At 37.4% G+C, this 22,547-nt stretch overlaps 1 protein-coding gene across 9 annotated transcripts in view; it reads left to right on the top strand.

The window, feature by feature from the left end:
• The window catches only part of GULP1 (GULP PTB domain containing engulfment adaptor 1), a 333,659-nt gene that overhangs the window by 240,418 nt on the left and 70,694 nt on the right, over window positions 1–22,547 (top strand). The gene's annotated exons all lie outside the window — the stretch shown is intronic.

The following is a 22,547-nucleotide window of genomic DNA, read 5'->3' as shown; positions in this document are numbered from 1 at the left end:
GCAAACTAGTACAGCCACTATGGAGAACAGTGTGGAGATTCCTTAAAAAACTGGAAATAGAACTGCCTTATGATCCAGCAACCCCACTGCTGGGCATACACACTGAGGAAACCAGAAGGAAAGAGACACGTGTACCCCAATGTTCATCGCAGCACTGTTTATAATAGCCAAGACGTGGAAGCAACCTAGATGTCCATCAGCAGATGAATGGATAAAGAAAGCAGTGGTACATATACACAATGGAGTATTACTCAGCCATTAAAAAGAATACATTTGAATCAGTTCTAATGAGGTGGATGAAACTGGAGCCTATTATACAGAGTGAAGTAAGCCAGAAGGAAAAACATAAATACAGTATACTAACGCATATATATGGAATTTAGAAAGATGGTAACAATAACCCGGTGTACGAGACAGCAAAAGAGACACTGATGTATAGAACAGTCTTATGGACTCTGTGGGAGAGGGAGAGGGTGGGAAGATGTGGGAGAATGGCAATGAAACATGTAAAATATCATGTAGGAAACGAGTTGCCAGTCCAGGTTCGATGCATGATGCTGGATGCTTGGGGCTGGTGCACTGGGACGGCCCAGAGGGATGGTATGGGGAGGGAGGAGGGAGGAGGGTTCAGGATGGGGAACACATGTATACCTGTGGCGGATTCATTTTGATATTTGGCAAAACTAATACAATTATGTAAAGTTTAAAAATAAAATAAAATTGGAAGAATAAAAAAAAAAAAAATAAACTGTGCTAAAATAATGAGTAAATTTCCAGTGCATTGGAAATACTTTGCTTAAGCTGTTCTTGGATGTGCTTGGGTAGTATAGTCATCCCTATCAAGATTTTCTGAATAGCCATCTATGATTAATAAGACTTGGTGAACTCCAGTTTATACAGTCATTTGTTTTAGTAATCCCCTGCCCGCCTCCTTTTTCTATTCCACCCTCCCTCAATGATGACCCTTGTTTTTCCCAACTTTCTTTTCCCTGAATTCACATCCTCTCACCTGCAAGTTTCTATTAAATTGGGAAAGGGTTAGTGATTTGGTCATTGGTTTGCACTGATTGATCAGCTCATAGTTTAGCAGTAATAATAGTTCTACTAATCTTGTGACTGCTTATAACTTGTTAGACACATACTCTGTCTTTATCCTCATGTCAATACTAAGAGTTAGGTATGTAGTTTAACAATTCTCTCTACATACTTACCTACTTGGTTACTGTTATGGCCTCTATTCTACAAGTAAGGAAATTAAACCTTAGAATAATTAAATACCTTGCCCGTGCTACACAGTTATTAATCAGCAGAGTTCTCGGGTTTGGACAGCATGATTTTAGAGCATGAGCTTCTAATCACTATACCATGCCACCAGGTCTTAGAACTTGAAGCCCTTTGTCTTTATGTGAGTAGAGAATGTTTCTTATTAGAGACTTTCTGTATCTTATTCCACTCAGAAGAAGGAGGTTCTATGTCTCTTCCCTTGATAAGCTCCTACTCTTCTGATGAATCATTTGTGATGAATAGTTTTTAGCAATTCCTGAGAAATTACCAGAACAGAAAAGAACAATTATCCTTTTGTCACTGTGTTCTTCCAGAAAGATCTGTCCATAGGCTGCCTTCTCCCCTTCTCTCAGGCTGCTTTTCCCCACCTTGGGTGCTCATCATGTCCTTTTCTCTGATGCACCAGGTTTTCTAAAACTGTACTTTTCTCTCCCTCAACTTATAGCCTTCATTTTATTTAGAACGTACATTTGTTATTCATTTGCCCTGATTTCATAGACAGCCCACTCATACCTTATTAGAATTCTGGTACTTAGGAAAGCCCTGGCAGGGTAAGAAGTAATTGTGGGAAGCTTTGAATAGAGAAGGATACTGGTCGGTGGGATGGATGGCTATACCCTGGGCAAGTACCAGTAAGAAGAGGGAGAAGGAGGAGAGAGAGCTAGACTCCATCAACTGATGGGCCAAGGATGCAGGAGTTTCATTAGGCATTTAATTTGGTGTGATTTGGAGGAGAAAATGGCAACCCACTCCAGTACTCTTGCCTGGAGAATCCCATAGATAGATGTGAGTGCCCCCTAGCTGGCAAGGAAATTCTTCAGGAGAGATTATTTATACATTTTAGAACACTTATTTTCTAATTTGTCAGAATTAGAATTTATACTCAGTTTTAACAAGGAGACTACTGCATGCTGGTTACTAGCACAAAAAGAATTTGCTTGAGTCAATTATTTATTATGCTCATAAGTTCAGTTCAGTTCAGTAGCTTAGTCATGTCCGACTCTTTGCGACCCCATGAATCGCAGCACACCAGGCCTCCCTGTCCATCACCAACTCCCGGAGTTCACCCAGACTCACGTCCATCGAGTCAGTGATGCAATCCAGCCATCTCATCCTCTGTCGTCCCCTTCTCCTCCTGCCCCCAATCCCTGCCAGCATCAGAGTCTTTTCCAATGAGTCAACTCTTCGCATGAGGTGGCCAAAGTACTGGAGTTTCAGCTTTAGCATCATTCCCTCCAAAGAAATCCCAGGGCTGATCTCCTTCAGAATGGACTGGTTGGATCTCCCTGCAGTCCAAGGTACTCTCAAGAGTCTTCTCCAACACCACAGTTCAAAAGCATCAATTCTTCAGTGCTCAGCCTTCTTCACAGTCCAACTCTCACATCCATACATGACCACAGGAAAAACCATAGCCTTGACTAGACGGACCTTTGTTGACAAAGTAATGAATCTGCTTTTGAATATGCTATCTAGGTTGGTCATAACTTTCCTTCCAAGGAGTAAGCGTCTTTTAATTTCATGGCTGCAGTCACCATCTTCAGTGATTTTGGAGCCCAAAAAATAAAGTCTGACACTGTTTCCACTCTTTCCCCATCTATTTCCCATGAAGTGATGGGACCGGATGCCATGATCTTCATTTTCTGAATGTTGAGCTTTAAGCCAACTTTTTCACTCTCACTTTCACTTCCATCAAGAGGCTTTTTAGTTCCTCTTCACTTTCTGCCATAAGGATGGTGTCATCTGCATATCTGAGGTTACTGATATTTCTCCCGGCAATCTTGATTCCAGCTTGTGTTTCTTCCAGCCCAGCGTTTCTCATGATGTACTCTGCATATAAGCTAAATAAGCAGGGTGACAATATACAGCCTTGACGTACTCCTTTTCCTATTTGGCACCAGTCTGTTGTTCCATGTCCGATTCTAACTGTTGCTTCCTGACCTGCATACAAATTTCTCAAGAGGCAGGTCAGGTGGTCTGGTATTCCCTTCTCTTTCAGAATTGTCCACAGTTTATTGTGATCCACACAGTCAAAGGCTTTGGCATAGTCAATAAAGCAGAAATAGATGTTTTTCTGGAACTCTCTTGCTTTTTCCATGATCCAGTGGATGTTGGCAATTTGATCTCTGGTTCCTCTGCCTTTTCTAAAACCAGCTTGAACATCAGGAAGTTCACGGTTCACATATTGCTGAAGCCTGGCTTGGAGAATTTTGAGCATTACTTTACTAGTGTGTGAGATGAGTGCAATTGTGTGGTAGTTTGAGCATTCTTTGGCATTGCCTTTCTTTGGGATTGGAATGAAAATTGACCTTTTCCAGTCCTGTGGCCACTGTTCAGTTTTCCAGATTTGCTGGCATATTGAGTGCAGCACTTTCACAGCATCATCTTTCAGGATTTGAAATAGCTCAACTGGAATTCCATCACCTCCACTAGCTTTGTTCGTAGTGATGCTTTCTAAGGCCCACTTGACTTCACATTCCAGGATGTCTGGCTCTAGGTGAGTGATCACACCATCATGATTATCTGGGCCGTGAAGATCTTTTTTGTATAGTTCTTCTGTGTATTCTTGCCACCTGTTCTTAATATCTTCTACTTCTGTTAGGTCCATACCATTTCCATACAGTGGAAGTGAGAAATAGATTTAAGGGCCTAGATCTGATAGATAGAGTGCCTGATGAACTATGGAATGAGGTTCGTGACATTGTACAGGAGACAGGGATCAAGACCATCCCCATGGAAAAGAAATGCAAAAAAGCAAAATGGCTGTCTGGGGAGGCCTTACAAATAGCTCTGAAAAGTAGAGAAGCGAAAATCAAAGGCGAAAAGGAAAGATATAAGCATCTGAATACAGAGTTCCAAAGAATAGCAAGAAGAGATAAGAAAGCCTTCTTCAGCGATCAGTGCAAAGAAATAGAGGAAAACAACAGAATGGGAAAGACTAGAGATCTCTTCAAGAAAATTAGAGATACCAAGGGAACATTTCATGCAAAGATGGGCTCGATGCTCATAAGGTTCTGTCTATAGTTTTAATTTATGTAGAAATAGATAATAATTGCCTTACTAAAGGTGACAATTTTCTCATTTTAGTCTACCAATGTATGAAACATTTCCTGATGTTTTCATTACCCTTAACTAAGGTATTGTGGAGAAGGCAGTGGCACCCCACTCCAGTACTCTTGCCTGGAGAATCCCATGGATGGAGAAGCTTGGTAGGCTGCAGTCCATGGCGTCGCTAAGAGTCGGACACAACTGAGCGACTTCACTTTCACTCTTCACTTTCATGCATTGGAGAAGGAAATAGCAACCCACTCCAGTGTTCTTGCCTGGAGAATCCCAGGGATGGGGGAGCCTGGTGGGCTGCTGTCTATGGGGTCGCACAGAGTTGGACACGACTGAAGCGACTTAGCAGCAGCAGCAGTAGCAGTAACTGAGATATTATATTGAAAACAGTATATGACACATAGTAGATGTTAGAAGTCATCCTTTTCTCTCTGCTTCCTAGCCATCTGCAAGAATTTCATTTAATCACTTAGTGTTTCAAAATTCCAGCAGAGCATAACTTCTTGAAGGAGCTTTTAAAGGACACTCTAATAGAGTTTTCTTGGAAAATCTTTTCCTGTAAACATAAATAGATATGAATACAACTGCCATGGGCTTTGCATATAAACCACTCACTGAATCATTTCTACAAATAAATGAGAGCACATTTACTCAGCTAATGCCTTATGAGTCCCTGAATCAGTAATGCTGTCATCGTGTTTATTTTTATAATACTATGTAATATAAAGTTTTACTAACTGATGTACATTTAAATTAATTTTCATAAATCTATACCTACCTATATCCCAACTTTCTGGATGTAACAACTTTATGTTAACATATACTTATTAAAATACAGTACTGACAAATATTTTTTGAATGTTTGTTATAATTGGCCCAACACATTTATTTCCCCTGATAATTACCACCCTTAACTTAGTACTACAAAATGTCTCAAAAACAATGCTAACAACAATGCTTAGGAAAGCTAAGTAGGAAAAATAATTCAGCTGTCACTACCCAGTACTGTAAAAGGAATGACATGACTTCTAAGTTCCAACATTAACACTGTGGAGATAAGGAAAGCTGTAAGAATGTATCCTCTGAAAAATAAAACTGACAAGATGTCATGATTCATATATTTTTGATTTGGATAACTTGACTTTCGAAACTCATTGAGACTTTTAAAACTTGGTGGATCTACTGGATGTGGAAATCACATCCAGGAGAATCATTTTTAAAGTAGAGCTTGAGTTGCTTATATATTTACCCTTCCGTGCCCCAAAATGCATTTCAGAGTCAAGAATTATTTCATGCTTGACTAAATTAAATGCTGACACAATAATTATAAAGAAAGTTATTTAGACAGTGTAGGACAGAATGTAAAGGCAAAGGTAGTTAATGTTTTATCCCATTTTGACTGAAAGTGATAGGTATTTCTCCAATGCACTTTAACACAGTAGAGAAGATGATGGGTTGAGATAAAGCTAGTAATAACTGTGAAGTCATTTTTCTTATTCATAGTTATTATAAAAACAAAACAAATATCTAGTGAGCTATGTGAAATTTAATGAACTATCAAACACTCTGCCAGTGAAATCACCTATTAATCCAGGAACATTTCAAAGTCTCAGCATATATATGAAACACATCTGTTTTTATTTTACCTTGTCAACAGTGAATCATATAGTGAACTGATGGTGCTTCTTTACACTACTCTTGAAGAAATTGAAGCCCAGTTTATGATCCACTTCTAGCAAATTTACAGGATTACGTGGTTTTTTACTACAAGCCTGTTTCTACTCCATATTCTTGTTTTATTTTTCATTTGGTTCATTTTTTCTGGTTTATTTCATCTTTCTCTATTTTACGACTTTTTATTGGATACTTTAAGTACATTTTTGGACATAGTAAAATTATTTTTTAAATAAATGAAAAAAAAGTTTTTTTTTTTTCCTTGAAGGGAGGAACTATGCCTGGTTCTCTGGGAACTCAATATCAATCATCAGCAAAATCCTCTGTTTCCTCCGCCTCCCTTCTGAACCTTACTTATTCTTGCTCCAAAGGAAAAGAGCTCTCTTCTGGGAACTTTAAATCCCCTGTTATTTTTGCCAACCTTGAACTCTTTCCACAAGTGATTTTTTTTTCCACACTGCTCTTCCTGGAACACCTGGCCTGGCAAGCAATTTTCCTTTCCTTCTCCCTAAAATCCTCTAGCTCTGAGTCTCAAGTTATCAAACTATGCCACTCTTCCTCTCCTAGTTGAAATCATCTACAATCCCCAGGTCACTTCCTCATTCCTTCAGTATTTTAGTTTCTGCTTCATTGTCATTCTTGCCAAAATAACTGTATACTAGGAAGAATATTGGGGCTTCTCAGGTGGCGCTAGTGGTCGAGAACCAGCATGCCAGTGCAGGTAGATGCTAGAGACAAGCATTCAATCTCTGGATTGGGAAGATCTCCTGGAAGAGGGCATGGCAACCCACTCCAGTATTCTTTTCTGAAGAATCCCAAGGACAGAGAAGCCTGGGTGGTGGGCAACAGTCCATAGAATCACAAAGAGTCAAGACATGAGTGAAGCAACTTCACACGCACGCACAGGAAGAATATTTTACAGAGCGGTCAGTATAGTAGCAGATGTTTTTGTAAGGTAGTGATCTCCCTGTCAACAAATAGTCCCAAGAAAATAGTCATAGCATGCCAAATCTTTCGATATGACCTATAACTAAACATCTTAGATAGATTGACCAATTGGGTGCAGATGTGCTATTCTAGCTAGCAGTGGAATTATCAATGTACAAGTCTATTCATACAGAAAATCATAGCCAAGGGGTTAAATAAATAAATACATCTATCTCAAATAAATACATCTATCTATACATATCTATGTATGTATTGGACTTGAGACATATACATTAGAGGCATTGAGATGGTTTATATATTTCCTAAATACCTTGACTTTCACAAACTGGATCATTTAACAGGGCAAGTTTCAGACTTCAACCAATTTACAGTCACTGAACCAGTGTGTTTCTGGTTACCTCAGACTAACTTCTTTTGTACCATTTGGTTGGTCATGAAGTTGCATGACCTCATTAATGAGATCACTGCCCACCTACATAGTACACTTACTTAAATCAGATTCCCATTTCTTAAACTCCTGAAATTATATTGGGCATTGACATTGACATTGAAGTCGTTCAGTCATGTCTGACTCTTTGCGACCCCGTGGACTGTAGCTTACCAGGCTCCTCCGTCCATGGAATTTTCCAGGCAAGAGTACTGGAGTGGGTTGCCATTAAAAGGCATTAAAACTATAGACAGGGAGAACTGGCATGACAAACACTCTTGCCTTTTTACTGACATTGATTTAATTTCAAAGTAGTAGATAAAAACCAGAAGCTAATTGGTTATAGTTGCTTTCTATAATGTATCTGGACTATCTAGTGTGAAAGTGAACATGTTAGTCACTCAGGCATGTCCTCTTTGCGACCCCATGGATTGTAGCCCACCAGGCTCCTCTGTCCATGGAATTCCCCAGGCAGGAATACTGGAGTGGGTTGCCATTTCCTTCTCCAGGGGATCTTCACAACCCAGGGATCAAACCCAGGTCTCCTGCATTGCAGGCAGATTCTTTTCTATCTGAGCTACCAGGGAAGCCTGTTTTCTATAATATATCTGGATCATGTGGTATGGAACAGTTTAATTTCAAAGAGACTCTCTGACTTTTGCTATAAAATCGTTTCAGTTCTCTTACTTCAGTAAGTGAGACAAATCTATTAAATACTGCTGCTGCTACTGCTAAGTCGCTTCAGTTGTGTCCAACTCTGTGTGACCCCATAGATGGCAGCCCACCAGGCTCCCCCATTCCTGGGATTCTCCAGGCAAGAATACTGGAGTGGGTTGCCATTTCCATAGTAAACACTATATTCTCATTATCTTCAGCAGTCCTCAGAATGACTCCATATAGAAATATCACTACCATTTTTTATAAAGACCGACATTGGGAAATATAGATTGACCAAAAATCTTTGTAACAGCAGACCCAAGATTCAGATCTTAATTTGAATTCATAGATTCCTCCTAGCATTACATCACTGTGCAGAATAAAGTTTGACCTGATCATTAAGTAAACAGCCAATCTTTGAGGACAATAAAAATGAACAAAGTTGAAGCCCTTTGACTTCAGTGTTAACATGAGGTTTTGTATTTTACACACAGCATATATGGTAACTGGGTAAATTTGCTATCCTAATAACAAATGGAAAATTCAACCCGAGTACAGAAGAACCAACTACAATCTGAATTTCTTCCTTCTCTCAGGAAGTGTTTTTAGAGCAACAAGCCAGAAGTCATTTCTTTGGAGAGGCTAACAAGACTGTTGAGAGAATAAGAGAAAGTTACTTGCCCTTCTCAAGACATTTTCCCTATCAACCACGCACTTTGCATTCCTTCCTGTAGGCTGCTGGCTGGGTGGGTTTCTACAGGCAAAGCTTGAGAGATGGTTCTAGTGACTGAGGCCCCACCAACCTCAATGCGATGTCATCAAAGACTTAAAAGGCCCCTCCCCATGGTGTCCAGTGTGTGAAATGCTGTCTATCCTCAGATAAAAAATTAATCATGTTTAAATTATAGCAACTCTTAGTTTTTAGTAAATTCTTTTTGGAAGGAAGAGCAAGGCTTTATAGAGTGATGCTTCCTGATTTTGGATAATCTTCAGTAATAGAATGTAAATGTTGGGGACAAAGAATACCATTTGTTTTCTAATTCTTACAGGTAGCAGCATCCATAATTTCTACTGTGGCCATATATAATTTGAAATTTATACTAGATTAGTTCTGAAATGAGATTCAAATAAATATGATTTTAATGCTATTATACACTTGTTAACAGTTCATTTATTTGTACATTTTAATAACATTTATTGCTTTAAAATGAAAACAAACTAATCTCAGGATTGTAATATATTGTCTGATAGGCAAGGAATTGAAATGGCATATCATAAAATACATGAAATAAAAATATATTAAAAATAAATAACTTTAAACTTTAGTCATATTAATAATGGAACTGCATATAAAGTAAACGTTCTTTTCAAATACCAGTTTTGCAGTCTGCAATTAGTAAATTTAAGTATTTCATATGTTAATCAAATATATTTATGGCAAATATAAATGTATATAGTTCTTTCTGAGAAAAGTAATATACTGCAATGTAATATGTATATATAAAGGGAAGTTTTTATATAGTTTGAAATTATAGTCACTGATCATGTTATTAAGTTTTTAGAAGTATTCCAATAAAAACATAAAGGTCTATGTTAATACCAGGATTATAATTTTCAAAGGGCAGCTGAAAAATACTCTCAAAAGCCACCCAGGAATATGTGACAATTGATTTCTTTAAAGGCCAAGGAAAATTAAATAAAATCAGCATATAGCAGGGATCAAGTCAAACCAATTAAGCATTACAGTGAAGACTAATTTGTGCTAATTAATGCTAATTGACTTCAAGTTTTAAAATAAAACTAAATAAAATTGTTTTCAAAAAGAAAAAAGCATATACTTAAAAATTAAACTGGATTATCATGTTAAATTAGAAGTATATAGGATTGACCTAATGGTAACAAAAGCAGGAAGAATGAGTTGTGATAATAGAAGCAGAATAGTGGCTCACTTTCACAAACAAGGAAGAGAGAATTAAGCTATTAGCTAATGAGATAAAACAGCATATGTCCTCAGAGCAGCATCTGATCTCAAGGTAGACTCCTTACATAAACAGACCCACTGATAATGCAGATTCAGGGTGACCCACTCATTCTCCTGGTTCCCAGTAGGAATTGCCAGGACCCTGCCATTGTTGGATGCTTGATGCACCTGTATTTCCCCATCTGCCACTTAATTATCCAGAGTCATCAGCTTCCCAGTAGATTTATTTATAGTCTATTAATAGAATTATGTTGAATCTGTAAAATCAGAAGAAAAAAAAAAAACACCCTGACTGTTGTTGAAAATTATCACAAACCCTGTTGTTCAGCGTTACTTTAGGATAATCAGTACTTACGTATTATTTAGAAGCATTTCTATTTTCAAAAAATTTTTATTTAAAAAATTTACTTTTATACAATTTGTAAAGCCTTCTTTCCATTTACAAAATATTGGCTACATTCCCCATGGTGTTCAGTACATCCTTGAGCCTGCCTCACACTCAATAGTTTGTCCTTTTCACTCCCCCACCCCATTCTAACCTCTTTTCCTATTGGTAACTACTAAGTTTATTCTCTATATCTGTGAGTCTGCTTATGTTACATTCACTAGTTAATTGTATTTTTAGTTCCCACCTATACGTGACAACATACAGTATTTGTCTTTCCCTGTAGGAGCATTTGTTAAATGGAGCAAATACTTTTTGAATGCCTACTATGTGTCAGGCCCTTTACCCATATAATTTTTGCTCATAACTCGTTTATAACTAATCAGTGAACAATCAGTAAAATAAAATGGATGGGAATGGGAGAATTTAATTCACATGACCACTATATCTACTACTGTGGGCAAGAATCCCTTAGAAGAAATGGAGTAGCCTTCATAGTCAACAAAAGAGTCCAAAATGCAGTACTTGGGTGCAGTATCAAAAACAACAGAATGATCTCAGTTTATTTACAAGGCAAACCATTCAATATCACCGTAGTCCAAGTCTATGGACCACTAATTCCGAAGAAGCTGAAGTTGAATGGTTCTATGAAGACCTACAAGACCTTCTAGAACACCAAAGAAAGATGTCCTTTTCATCATAGGGGAATGGAATGCAAAAGTAGGAAGTCAAGAGATACTTGGAGTAACAGGCAAATTTGGCCTTGGAGTACAAAATGAAGCAGGGCAAAGGCTAACAGAGTTTTACCAAGAGAATGTACTGGTCTTAGCAAATACCCTCGTCCAACAACATAAGAGACAGCTCTACACATGGTTATCACCAGATGGTCAATACCGAAATCAGATTGATTATATTCTTTGCAGCCAAAGATACAGAAGCTCTATACAGTCAGCAAAAATGAAACCTGGAGCTGACTGTGGCTCAGATCATGAAATACTTATTGCAAAATTCAGACTTATATTGAAGAAAGTAGGGAAAACCACTAGGCCATTCAGGTATGACCTAAATCAAATAATTTAAGATTATACAATAGAAGTGACAAATAGATTCAAGGGATTAGATCTGATAGAGTACTTGAAGAACTATGGATGGATGTTTGTAAGATTGTACAGGAGGCGGTGATCAAAACTATCCTCAAGAAAAAGAAATGCAAAAGACAAAATGGCTGCCTGAGGAGGCCAAACAAATAGCTGAGAAAAGAAGAAAAGTGAAAGGCAAAGGAGAAAAGGAAAGATATACCCATCTGAATGCAGAGTTCCAAAGAAGAGCAAGGAGAGATAAGAAAGTTTTCCTAAGCAAATGATGCAAAGAAATAAAGGAAAACAACAGAACGGGAAAGACTAGAGATCTCTTCAAGAAAATTAGAGATACCAAGGGAACATTTCATGCAATGAAAGACATGATAAAAGACAGAATCAGTGTGGACCTAACAGAAGCAAAAGATATTAAGAAAAGGTGGCAACAATACACAGAAGAACTATGCACAAAAAAAAAGATCTTAATGACTTGGATACCCATGATGATGTGATTGCTAACCTAGAGCCAGACATCTTGGAGTGTGAAATCAATTGGGCCTTAGGAAGCATAACTATGAACAAAGCTAGTGAAGGTGATTGGATTCCAGCTGTGCTATTTCAAATCTTAAAAGATTATGCTGCCAAAGTGCTGCATTCAATATGCCCACAAATTTGGAATACTCAACAGGTCTGGAAATTCATTCCAATCCCAAAGGGCAATGGCAAAGAATGTTCAAACTACCACACAACTGCATTCATTTCACATGCTAGCAAGATAATGCTCAAAATCCTTCAAGCTAGGCTTCAACTGCATGTAAACCAAGAACTTCCAGATGCACAAGCTGGATTTAGAAAAGACAGAGGAACCAGAGATTAAATTGCCAATATCCATTGGATCATAGAAAAAGCAGGAGAATTCCAGAAAATCATCTACTTCTGCTTTATTGACTATGCTAAACCCTTTCACTGTGTAGATTACAACAAACTCTAAAAGATTATTCAAAACATGGGAATATCATTCCACCTTACCTGTCTCCAGAGAAACCTGTATGCAGGTCAAGAAGCAACAGTTAGAGCCGGACATGAAACAACGGACTGGTTCCAAATTGGGAAAGGAGTATGTCAAAGCTATATATTGTCACCCTGCTTGTTTAACTTATATGCAGAGTACATCATGTGTAATGCTGGGCTGGATGAATCATAAGTTGGAATCAAGATTGCCAGGAGAAATTTCAACAACCTCATATTTGCAAATAACTCCACCCTTATGGCAGAAAGCAAAGAGGAACTAAAGAACCTCTGGATGAAAGTGAAATAGAAGAGTGAAAAAACTGGCTTAAAACTCAACATTCAAAAAACTAAGGTCATGACATCAGGTCTTATCACTTCATGGCAAATAAATGGAGAAACAATGGAGCAAAAGTGTGACAAACTTTATTTTATTGGGCTCCAAAATCACTGCAGATGGTGACTGCAGCCATGAAATTAAAACAAAACAAAACAAACAAACAAAAAGCTTGCCCCTTGGAAGAAAAGCTATGATCAACCTAGACAGCATTAAAAAGCCAAGACATTACTTTTCCGACAAAGGTCCATCTAGTCAAAGCTATGGTTTTCCCAGTAGTCATGTACGGATGTGATAGTTGGACCATAAAAAAGGCTGAGCACTGAAGAATTGATGTTTTCAAACTGTGATGGTGGAGAAGACTCTTGGCAGTCCCTTGGACTGCGAGGAGATCAAACCAATTCATCCTAAAGGAAATCAACCCTGAATATTCATTGAAAGGACTAATGCTGAAGCTGAAGCTACAATACTTTGGCCAACTGATGCAAAGATCTGACTCACTGGAAAAAACACTGATGCTGGGAAAGATGAAGGCAGGAGGAGAAGGGGATGACAGAGGACAAGATGGTCGGATGGCATCACTGACTCAAAGGTTATGATTTTGAGGCAACTCCAGGAGATAGTGAAAGACAAGGAAGCCTGGCGTGCTGTAGTCCATGGGGTTGCAAAGAGTTGGACACAACTGAGAACCTGAACAACAACAACATTTATAAGTATAGGGATATTAATCTGCATTTTATGAAAGAAGATGCTGCTGCTCAGAGAGATGTTAAGACTCATATACCTATGAATGGCAGAGCCAGAATTCATAACTAGTGTCCATGTGGTTCTAAGACCCTTTTTCATGGCTCCACCAAGCCACTTCCATAACGATCTTTGACTTTCCTGTGTATCACTGTATCAGAGTATCTGGAACAGTGCCTGACACATAGTAGGTCCTCAGTAAAAATGTCTCTTGATTAAAAGAAGTCCTGCTCGGTGCAGAGCCTGCTTTCACTCATGCCTCTGGGCAACCCTATGGAATGTAATAAAATAATGCACTCATAGTCACTGACATTAAGCTTGTTTCAATCTGTTCCAGGTCACAAGTTGTTGCTTGTTTTGTTCTTTGTTGTCTCTGTCTTTCCTTGTATGTGTTTGAAATCTATGAGGTAAGACCTCATGGGGGCAGGATCTGGTCTTCCTTGCTTGTACCACTGCAGCACATCTACACTCAACAGTGCTTCACAGACTGATCAGGCCATGTTAATCATTGACAGAAAGTCTGCTGAAAGAAAGAAAGAAATCTGCACTACAAGAGTATCATTAGCCGACACTCCTTTTTCACTTGAAAGAGCTATGCACAGCCTATGAAGATCTAAAAAGTATATTTTCCTTTGTTCCTAGAGAAAGGAGGATAGCAATTTGAGTAGTAAAGTCCTTTATTGTGGTCACTCATTTCTGTGATATTTACATGTGAAGAAGTTCTACTCAGCTTGGGATGAAGTCTTCTTGGGAGAAGCCATGTGCGCATGCCTGAAGATTTAAACTGATCAAGTACAGCTAGAAAACTCCACTGAGGCAATTAGCTCTCTAATTGCAGTCTATTTACATTATGGTTGAGTAAAGAGGCTGGAGATAGAGTGGAATCAAGGAAAACCTGTGGCACCCTCTCTGGGCTTTGAAGATAAGGCTGTAACCTACAGTACAATTAGTAGGTCAAGGATTTGGATCTGTTTTGTTCACTGCTGAATCCCCAGTGTCTTGAACAGAAACTGGCACATAGATGGTACACAATAAATATTCTTTAAATGGAATAGAATATAGAAATAACGATGATTATGAGGAGGAAATATTGGGAAGGTTATCCCTTTAATTGGAGGATATACTTTAAAAGCTCTTGAATTTAGACTTTTTAAGGAATGTTGTCTCCAAAAGAGATAAAAAGATAAATTTAGCTCAGGAGAGATGTGAGGGTTCTTTGAAATGTTAGCGCCTTCTCCAAGTAAGTATTTTCTGTTTTGGACAGATTTCAGGAACACAAGAAGTTTTGGGGCAATTACGTTATTGAAGTTTATAAAGAAAGAATAATAAGCAGGCTTTCCTGGTGACTCAGATGGTAAAGAATCTGCCTGCAAAACGGGAGACCTGGGTTCGATCCCTGGGTTGGGAAGATTCCCTGGAAGAGCGTATGGCAACCCACTCCAGTATTCTTGCCTGGAGAATCCCTATGGACAGAAATGCCTGGCAGGCTACTGTCCGTAGGCTTGCAAAGAGTTGAACACGACTGAGCGACTAAGCACAACACACAGCACAGAATAATAAGCAGTATCGCTTTTATATTTGGCTTATGTAAGTATTGCCAAAAGCTTAATTAAATCCCATGAAAATTGAGAATAAGAAATGGGTCCTTGTTATCACTCTTATTTAACATGGTTTTGTAGGCAAGGAAAATGAAAAATTGGTAAGAATATCAAGAAAGAAAATAAAATGCATTCTTGCTTCATTGATAATTACATTCTAATAGATTCAAATTTTTCAAAATAAATGAAACTAAGTTTAGTAAGAAAATTAGGAAGTCACTTGTTTGACTTAGTATGAGTAGAATGCTAGAGTCCTAATTAAAAAAATAGATATCCAACAAGCAACAAAGGTTTACTATATAACACAGGGAACTATAGTCAGTATCTTATAATAACCTATAATGGAAAATAATTTATAATGTGTATATGTATAACAAAAAAAAACAAAATTTCATAAGTTGACAATATACAGGCTGTTTCATATACTAGCAATAAGTCAAGAAAATTTATTTTAAAGAAAATAGGAATATATTTAGCAATAAAAGTACTTGGCCTACCTGAAAAGCAATATGAACACTGCAACAGTATCCACAAGTCGATATTTCATAAATATCCTAAAAATCTCACACCTCGCCTTATGTAATTGATTGTGTTGCAATTAAATTACAATAAGAATTCAGAAGAATAAATGTTTGAAAATAATAAAATTTTGAGGGAAAATATACACCTCTGTATGGGTTAGTGAGAATTCTAACGGCCCCTGTTGTTGTTCTTCAGTGGGTAAGTCGTGTCCGACTCTTGGCAACCCTGTGAAAGGCCCCTGTAGCCAAAATCTGACTACCAGTGGCTTAAAGTAGGTTTTCTTTCTTGTTTACTTCATAATCTGTTGTGGGAGGGTTTGACTTCCTTATTTTCTTGTTATGACTTATTTAATTTCTAAGCATAGATTCAGTGCATATTCACTCTGTTATAGTCACTAATTACATTTTCTCCTTTAATTCTCACAGAAATACTGTGTGTTAGCCCCGTTTTATCAATAAGGAAACTGAGGCTCTGAGAAATATAATAAATAATTGGTAGAGGAAATTCAGGTTACCTATTAAGCCAACCAAGTATTTTTGACCTCCTCAGATTTTAAGCTTATCTCACAGTAGATAGAAACTATAATATAAAACAATTAGCCAAATGGATATAGCATAAATGGGTAATATATATGCAACATACTATATTATCTTTCATTCTGTTTCTGTTTTATGTAAAAATAACAAAAATGAAGAGTATGTGTCTGAAAACTAAGAGAGCTAGAATCCTAACCTTCGCTGTGCTACTAAAGAGCTTTGTGACCACCTTCTTGGTCCTCAGTTTATATTATCTGTAAAATAATGGGAGCTGAATGATGATATCTCCACAGTCCACAACCAAATGGTTCTCTAATGAGGAAATGGATTATAAAGCCTGTCTGGATCCAAAGCCTATGCTTTTGGTTTTCTGTGTAAGTTGGTGTCTTTATATTAATAATACGTCTATCTATAACAACACAGGTGAATGCTCTGCCCTTCACTCCACCTGTCTAAGTCTTCAGATGTGAAGGAAAATTTGACTGTCGAGGGGCCTCTGGGACAGGACAAAAACTCACCACTTTTTATTGTGACCATGTGATTCAAAACTCGGTTTAAGAGACCCTTCCACAGTGCACAATGAGCTGTTTCTTGTTTATAGCAAGTAGATTTGTTTTGGCATAAACTTGGAAATCTTGTTTTGAAAGCAAGAGCCTCTTAAAATAATACACTCTATATTCATGTAAAATAAGAAGACATTACAAGATGCAATTTAATAGGAATTTACTACAGTAAAATGAGAATAAATATCAAATGAAATTTAAAAAGTAGACTTTTAAATACTAACACCAATATATTTTTTTTAATTCTCTATTAAATCCTGCCCATCCTTTAAAGGATAACCTTTAGAGTATTTAGTTTAAAGTATATCCTTTCTTCTTTTGTGGATCTATTTTATTTTTTAGAATTGTGGTTTTGAAGATTAAATAATAGATTTAAATTCAATTGATTCTGACCTTTCTTTAGCAATTGACTTTTATGATGAGCTTTTTAAAAATTATATTTCCTGTATTGCTTGGCACTGTGACATGGCAAGTCAGCCAAATAAAGACTATAAAATTAAATATGGCTTATCTACTGCGTACAGTTGAGTAGCTGGACGGTTTAAGTACTGTGGGTTTTTTTTTGATTTTTGTTTTACACATATGCAGTCAAGTTAATACCAAGAAAATTAGCCCCATCCTGTCGGAGTCTCTGCAACCCCGGTTACAAAGATAGTGACATTCTCATTAATTTTTTTCTGTGCTAAGTTGCTTCAGTCATGTCTGACTCTTTGCAACCCTATGGACTATAGCCCTCCAAGCTCTTCTGTCCATGGGATTCTCCAGGCAAGAATACCAGAGTGGGTTGCAATGGTCCCCCTCCAGGGGATCTTCCTGATCCAGGGATTGAACCCACATCTAGTACATCTCCTGCATTGGCAGGCAGGTTATTTACCACAAATACCACCTGGAAGCCCATTTTTTTTGTCCTATATAGTTAGAATATCCATTGGTCGTTATGCTACCAATGGTTATTTATTAGCCTTGATGTTAGATTAAGTTTCTATGATGTACAGAATGGAAATTATTTCTCTGTAAAATTTTAAAATAATTATCTATAGAACACATTATCTTACATACAATGGGCAAGTTTTAATGTGATATAAACAAAGCATGTATTCCGTGTATTTGTCATAAGTTAAGCTCTTTCATAGGTTAAATAGTGTCAGATTTCACAGCAGCTAGACTTAGTAACTCTTTAGTTAATTGTTTTGTTTACCTGGCATTTTAAAAAAACCTACAGTATTCATGTTTATAGAATGACTAAAAACATTCGGGAAAGCAAAGCGGGTAGTATAGTTGGGTCCATATGATGTCCAACACTGCTCTCTACTGGCAGAGAAGCAAGTCATAAAATAACTAGCTGTTCAAGTGAAAAAAAAGTCAATTTCAAGTAATATTTGAAAATGAAGGTGTAATCCTCAAACTTTCACATATGTTTCTGAAAAATGCTTGTTTTAGGCATAATGGAATACAATGAAATAACTGGAAGAAATGACTACAGACATCATCTGAGATTAGTTGGAAGAGAACCTGTCATTTTAATTAACTGAAAAATAGTTGTGGGAGTTTTGGAAAGTATTATTAGGCCAAACATGAAACAGCTTAATAGCATTCAAATTTTGAAAGTCTATAAAGTAAATATTTTTGTATATAATAGTGAGTTTACTGATGCTTTATGTTTTTAATTTCAACAAACTGCTGCCATTAAAATATCTGCTGAGTACATTTACAAAGTATCTAAATGCACTGAGCAAAGAGATGTATAGGTTGAAATATTTGCATAGAATATATTAATATAATTAGTTTTAGACTATAAAAATTTGCTCAGTATTTGTCAAAGTCTTTATGGATGATTTTCCAAAGACATTTTATAGTTTTGTAAAATCTGTGAAAAATATATGGTACATTGTTATACCTTTAAACATATAGACTAATGCACAAGACATTTTTAGATCACTATCATCTTACTTTTCATGGTCAAATATCTTCTAAATGTCCCTTTATGTTTTACATCATTTCTATCTGTGCATATTATTTAGGATTAATTTAATAACTAGTAGCCTTTTAATATGGAGAAGGCAATGGCAACCCACTCCAGTATTTTTGCCTGGAAAATCCCATGGACGGAGGAGGCTGGTAGGATGCAGTCCATGGGGTCGCTAGAGTCGGACACGACTCAGCGACTTCACTCTCACTTTTCAGTTTCATGCATTGGGGAAGGAAATAGCAACCCACTCCAGTGATCTTGCCTGGAGAATCCCAGGGATGGGGAAGCCTGGTGGGCTGCCATCTATGGGGTCACACAGAGTCAGACACAACTGAAGTGACTTAGCAGTAGCAGCAGCAGCCTTCTAATAACTAGTAGCCAAAATTTAAATGCAAACACACAAATGCACTCACACAATAATTCCCAAAATGGAATCAGTAATATACAGTAATTTAAGAGGGTTTTTTTTTTTTTGTAAGTTTGCCTAATACTGTCACTGGCTGATTGATTGGCAGACTAATTTTATTGTAATGAATTTAAAGCATATTACATTTTCAATGATAACTACCTCTTGATTATGAGAAAGAAGTTGATGCTTATTTTCATTGTTACATTTTTCTGTAGCTTCTAAATTTCCTATAGAGAACATACATTACTATTAAAATAAAATATTTATTCATAAGTAAAAAGAAAAATTTTTTGCAGATTTTCAAAGCATAGGCACATACTTGTGTATGGGATTTACACATGGATTTAGGTAAGGTCTAATGCCTGATCTTAAAAAAAAAACAAAGTGTGCTGAAAAGAATGTTGTCTCTTTGAAATTATGAAGAAAAATAATTGATAAAATCTTGAGTACTTAAAATATTCCACACCCACCATTATCATGGCCATGGAACAAATAACTGTTTCTTTTGCTCTTTTGCCACACTGAAAAATAGCACTCAGAATCTACATGTATAAAGCAAAACAGTCTGATATTATACTCTCTTCTCATCAGTGTTATTTTTTTGCTACCACATGGAGGAGCTAAGACATAAAGTTGCTAAAATATAAAAGTAATGACTTTTACTGAGTTGAAAGTGTTCACCATACCAGTGTTCCATTTTCTGAAAGATAATTTTAAAAAAAAATTCCGTATTTTTTATTTGGGTAAATTTCAAACAAAAAAGAGAATTTTTGAGATTGACTTCTTTTATTCAGCATAATTTCCTTAAGAGTCATTCAGGTTGTGTGTGTAACAATAGTCCATCTATTTTTATTGCTGAATAGTGTTCCATGGTATGGATGTACCATAGTTTGTTTAACCATTCACCCACTGAAGGATATTTGGGTTGTTTCTGACATTTGACTTTTACAAATAAGTCTACTGTGAATATCATTTCAAAAATATTTACAAGAATATAAATTGTCATCTCTTTGATATAAATACCCAAAAGTGCAGCTGCTGTGTCTTATGATAAGTTCATGTTAGTCTTCAGAGAAACTACCAAACTATATTTCAGAGTGGCTGTAACATTTTACATTCCTAGCAACAGCAGCATCCTATAATTTTATTTGCTGATCTGACAACCTTACAAATATTAAGGATCTAACTTTCTTGATCATTAAAGAATCTGCCTGCAATGCAGGAGGCCTGGGTTTGATACCTGGGTTGGGAAAATCCCCTGGAGGAGGGCATGGCAACCCACTGCACTATTCTTGCCTGGAGAATCCCATGGACGGAGGAGTCTGGCAGACTACGTACGGTCCATGGGGTCGCAAAGAGTCAGACACAACTGAGCGCTTAAGCGTACACAACTTTCTTGATTCTCCTTGCTGTTTCCCTCAACGTTTATTTCTGTTGGCAACATTCTTCTCTCTCATCTCCCTCTACAACACGGCGGCTACCTGAGGAGGCCATGGTTCTGACACTTCTCTGTCCTTCCATTGAAACCTCAGTTCCAGGGTCTCCTTAATCCATACCTTTTACCCAGAATACTCCTTCCCCAAGCTCCACTTTGTATACCCTGCTGTTGAGTCTGCTTCTTTAGCTGACACCTCAGAGGAACTTAAACTCAATGTGTTTGAGTGTATGTTTCATTTCTTCCTTTCATTTAGGTCTTGTTAAATTGTCACCTGTTTTAGAGGCAACCCACTCCAGTATTCTTGCCTGGAGAATCTCATGGATGGAGGAGCCTGGTGGGCTACAGTCCACAGGGTTGCAAAGAGTTGGACACGACTGAGCGACTTCACTTCACTTTCCTGATCACTCAGTCTTAAATATTATATTCTGCCCTATGTTATTATTTGTGTTATTTTTACCTATATAATCTAAGATGTATTAGAAATCTGTTTGTGATCTAGATATAAATATAGAAATATATAGATACATTCATATTTACATACCTGGATACATACACACACAAGTATGCTCACTGGGATGTAAGTTACACCAAAACAGGGACGTTTTTCATCTGTTATATATCCAACAATTAGCAAATGCTTGACTCATAGTAAATACTTTTTTTTAAGGAATAAATGAGTATGTGTAACATTAACTTGTTATCATTTGGGGGCTTAATTCAATTTTTATTGTATCAAAGTTTGTTGTAGTTTAGTCATTAAGTCATGTCCAACTCTTTTGCAACCCTATGGACTGTAGCCCACTGTCCATGGGATTTCCCAGGCAAGAATACTAGAGTGGGTTGCCATTTCCTTCTCCAGGGGATCTTCCTGACCCAAGGATTGAACTTGTGTCTCCTGCACTGGCAGGCAGACTCTTTACCACTGAGCCACCAGGGAATCACTTATCAACATTATCTATGTCCATTTTAAATATTTCCCCAAGATTTATAATGAAACAACAAAATGTTACCCAGCCCTTTCCCCAAGCGTCACTCACGGACACAACTAATTTCAGCTCGTTATTTTCTTCTTTGTTTCTGGATGACCAGCTTAACTATCGTGCTTCAATTTGTCATCTTGTAGTGCTTGTCATCCTCCCTTGATTCCTGGGTTGTATTTCTTCCTTTGCTGTATTTTACATACTTTCCTCTTCTCCTATGGAGAACTGGGACACAGGAATTTAAATTTTTAGTCCATCTTAGTACATATTTTTCCCCCTCTTGGTCATCTGTAATCTTGCCCTAAATCTTTTTCTTTTTTTCCTTAGAATTTGAAGTTATTTTTCTTCCATTATTGCTGATGTGAAGTCTGATGTCATATTTCCTGGCCTTTGTGCGATTTTTGTTTCTCTCTGGGGTCTTTTACGGTCTTTTCTCTGTCTCTAGTGTATTGAGGATGAGCCTGACGTGCTGGGTTTGTGTCTCTGTTTTCACTCATTACAGTGGCGTAATCTTGCAACCCACAACTCCCCTGGCCTTGTTTCTCCTGCCTGTTAACAGCTCGATTGAGATGGGATGAATAACCCCTTGGCCATGGCTTGATTCCGTTCTTTTCCTTCCCCCTTCAGACACCAGGTAGAGTGGGAAAATACAGAAACTAAAGTCCTTCCTCTGACCTGTATTGTGTGCAAGCCTTTGGAGAGCACTTAGGACCAGAGTATTTAGGCTGTTTGTGGGTTGGTGTGCCAGACTGTGTGTTCCTGAATGTAAGCATTTAAGCCCTTAATAGCATGGTAAGGCAATTCCTCCCAGAATTAGCGCCTGAGGTTAAGATTTGGGAGGAAGTAGATTGTCAGAAAGTGTTCTCAGGAACAACCAGTAAGGACATGGGAAGGCAGACAGATGAGGGAAAGCAATCAAGTGAATCCCCAGCTGCAGCCTGATTCTGTGAAAAG

This window comes from Bos javanicus, chromosome 2 (assembly GCF_032452875.1).
Source record: "Bos javanicus breed banteng chromosome 2, ARS-OSU_banteng_1.0, whole genome shotgun sequence".
Classification (NCBI taxonomy): domain Eukaryota; kingdom Metazoa; phylum Chordata; class Mammalia; order Artiodactyla; family Bovidae; genus Bos; species Bos javanicus.
Note: the sequence above shows the minus strand (reverse complement) of the source record. Positions and strands in the feature narration are given on the sequence as shown.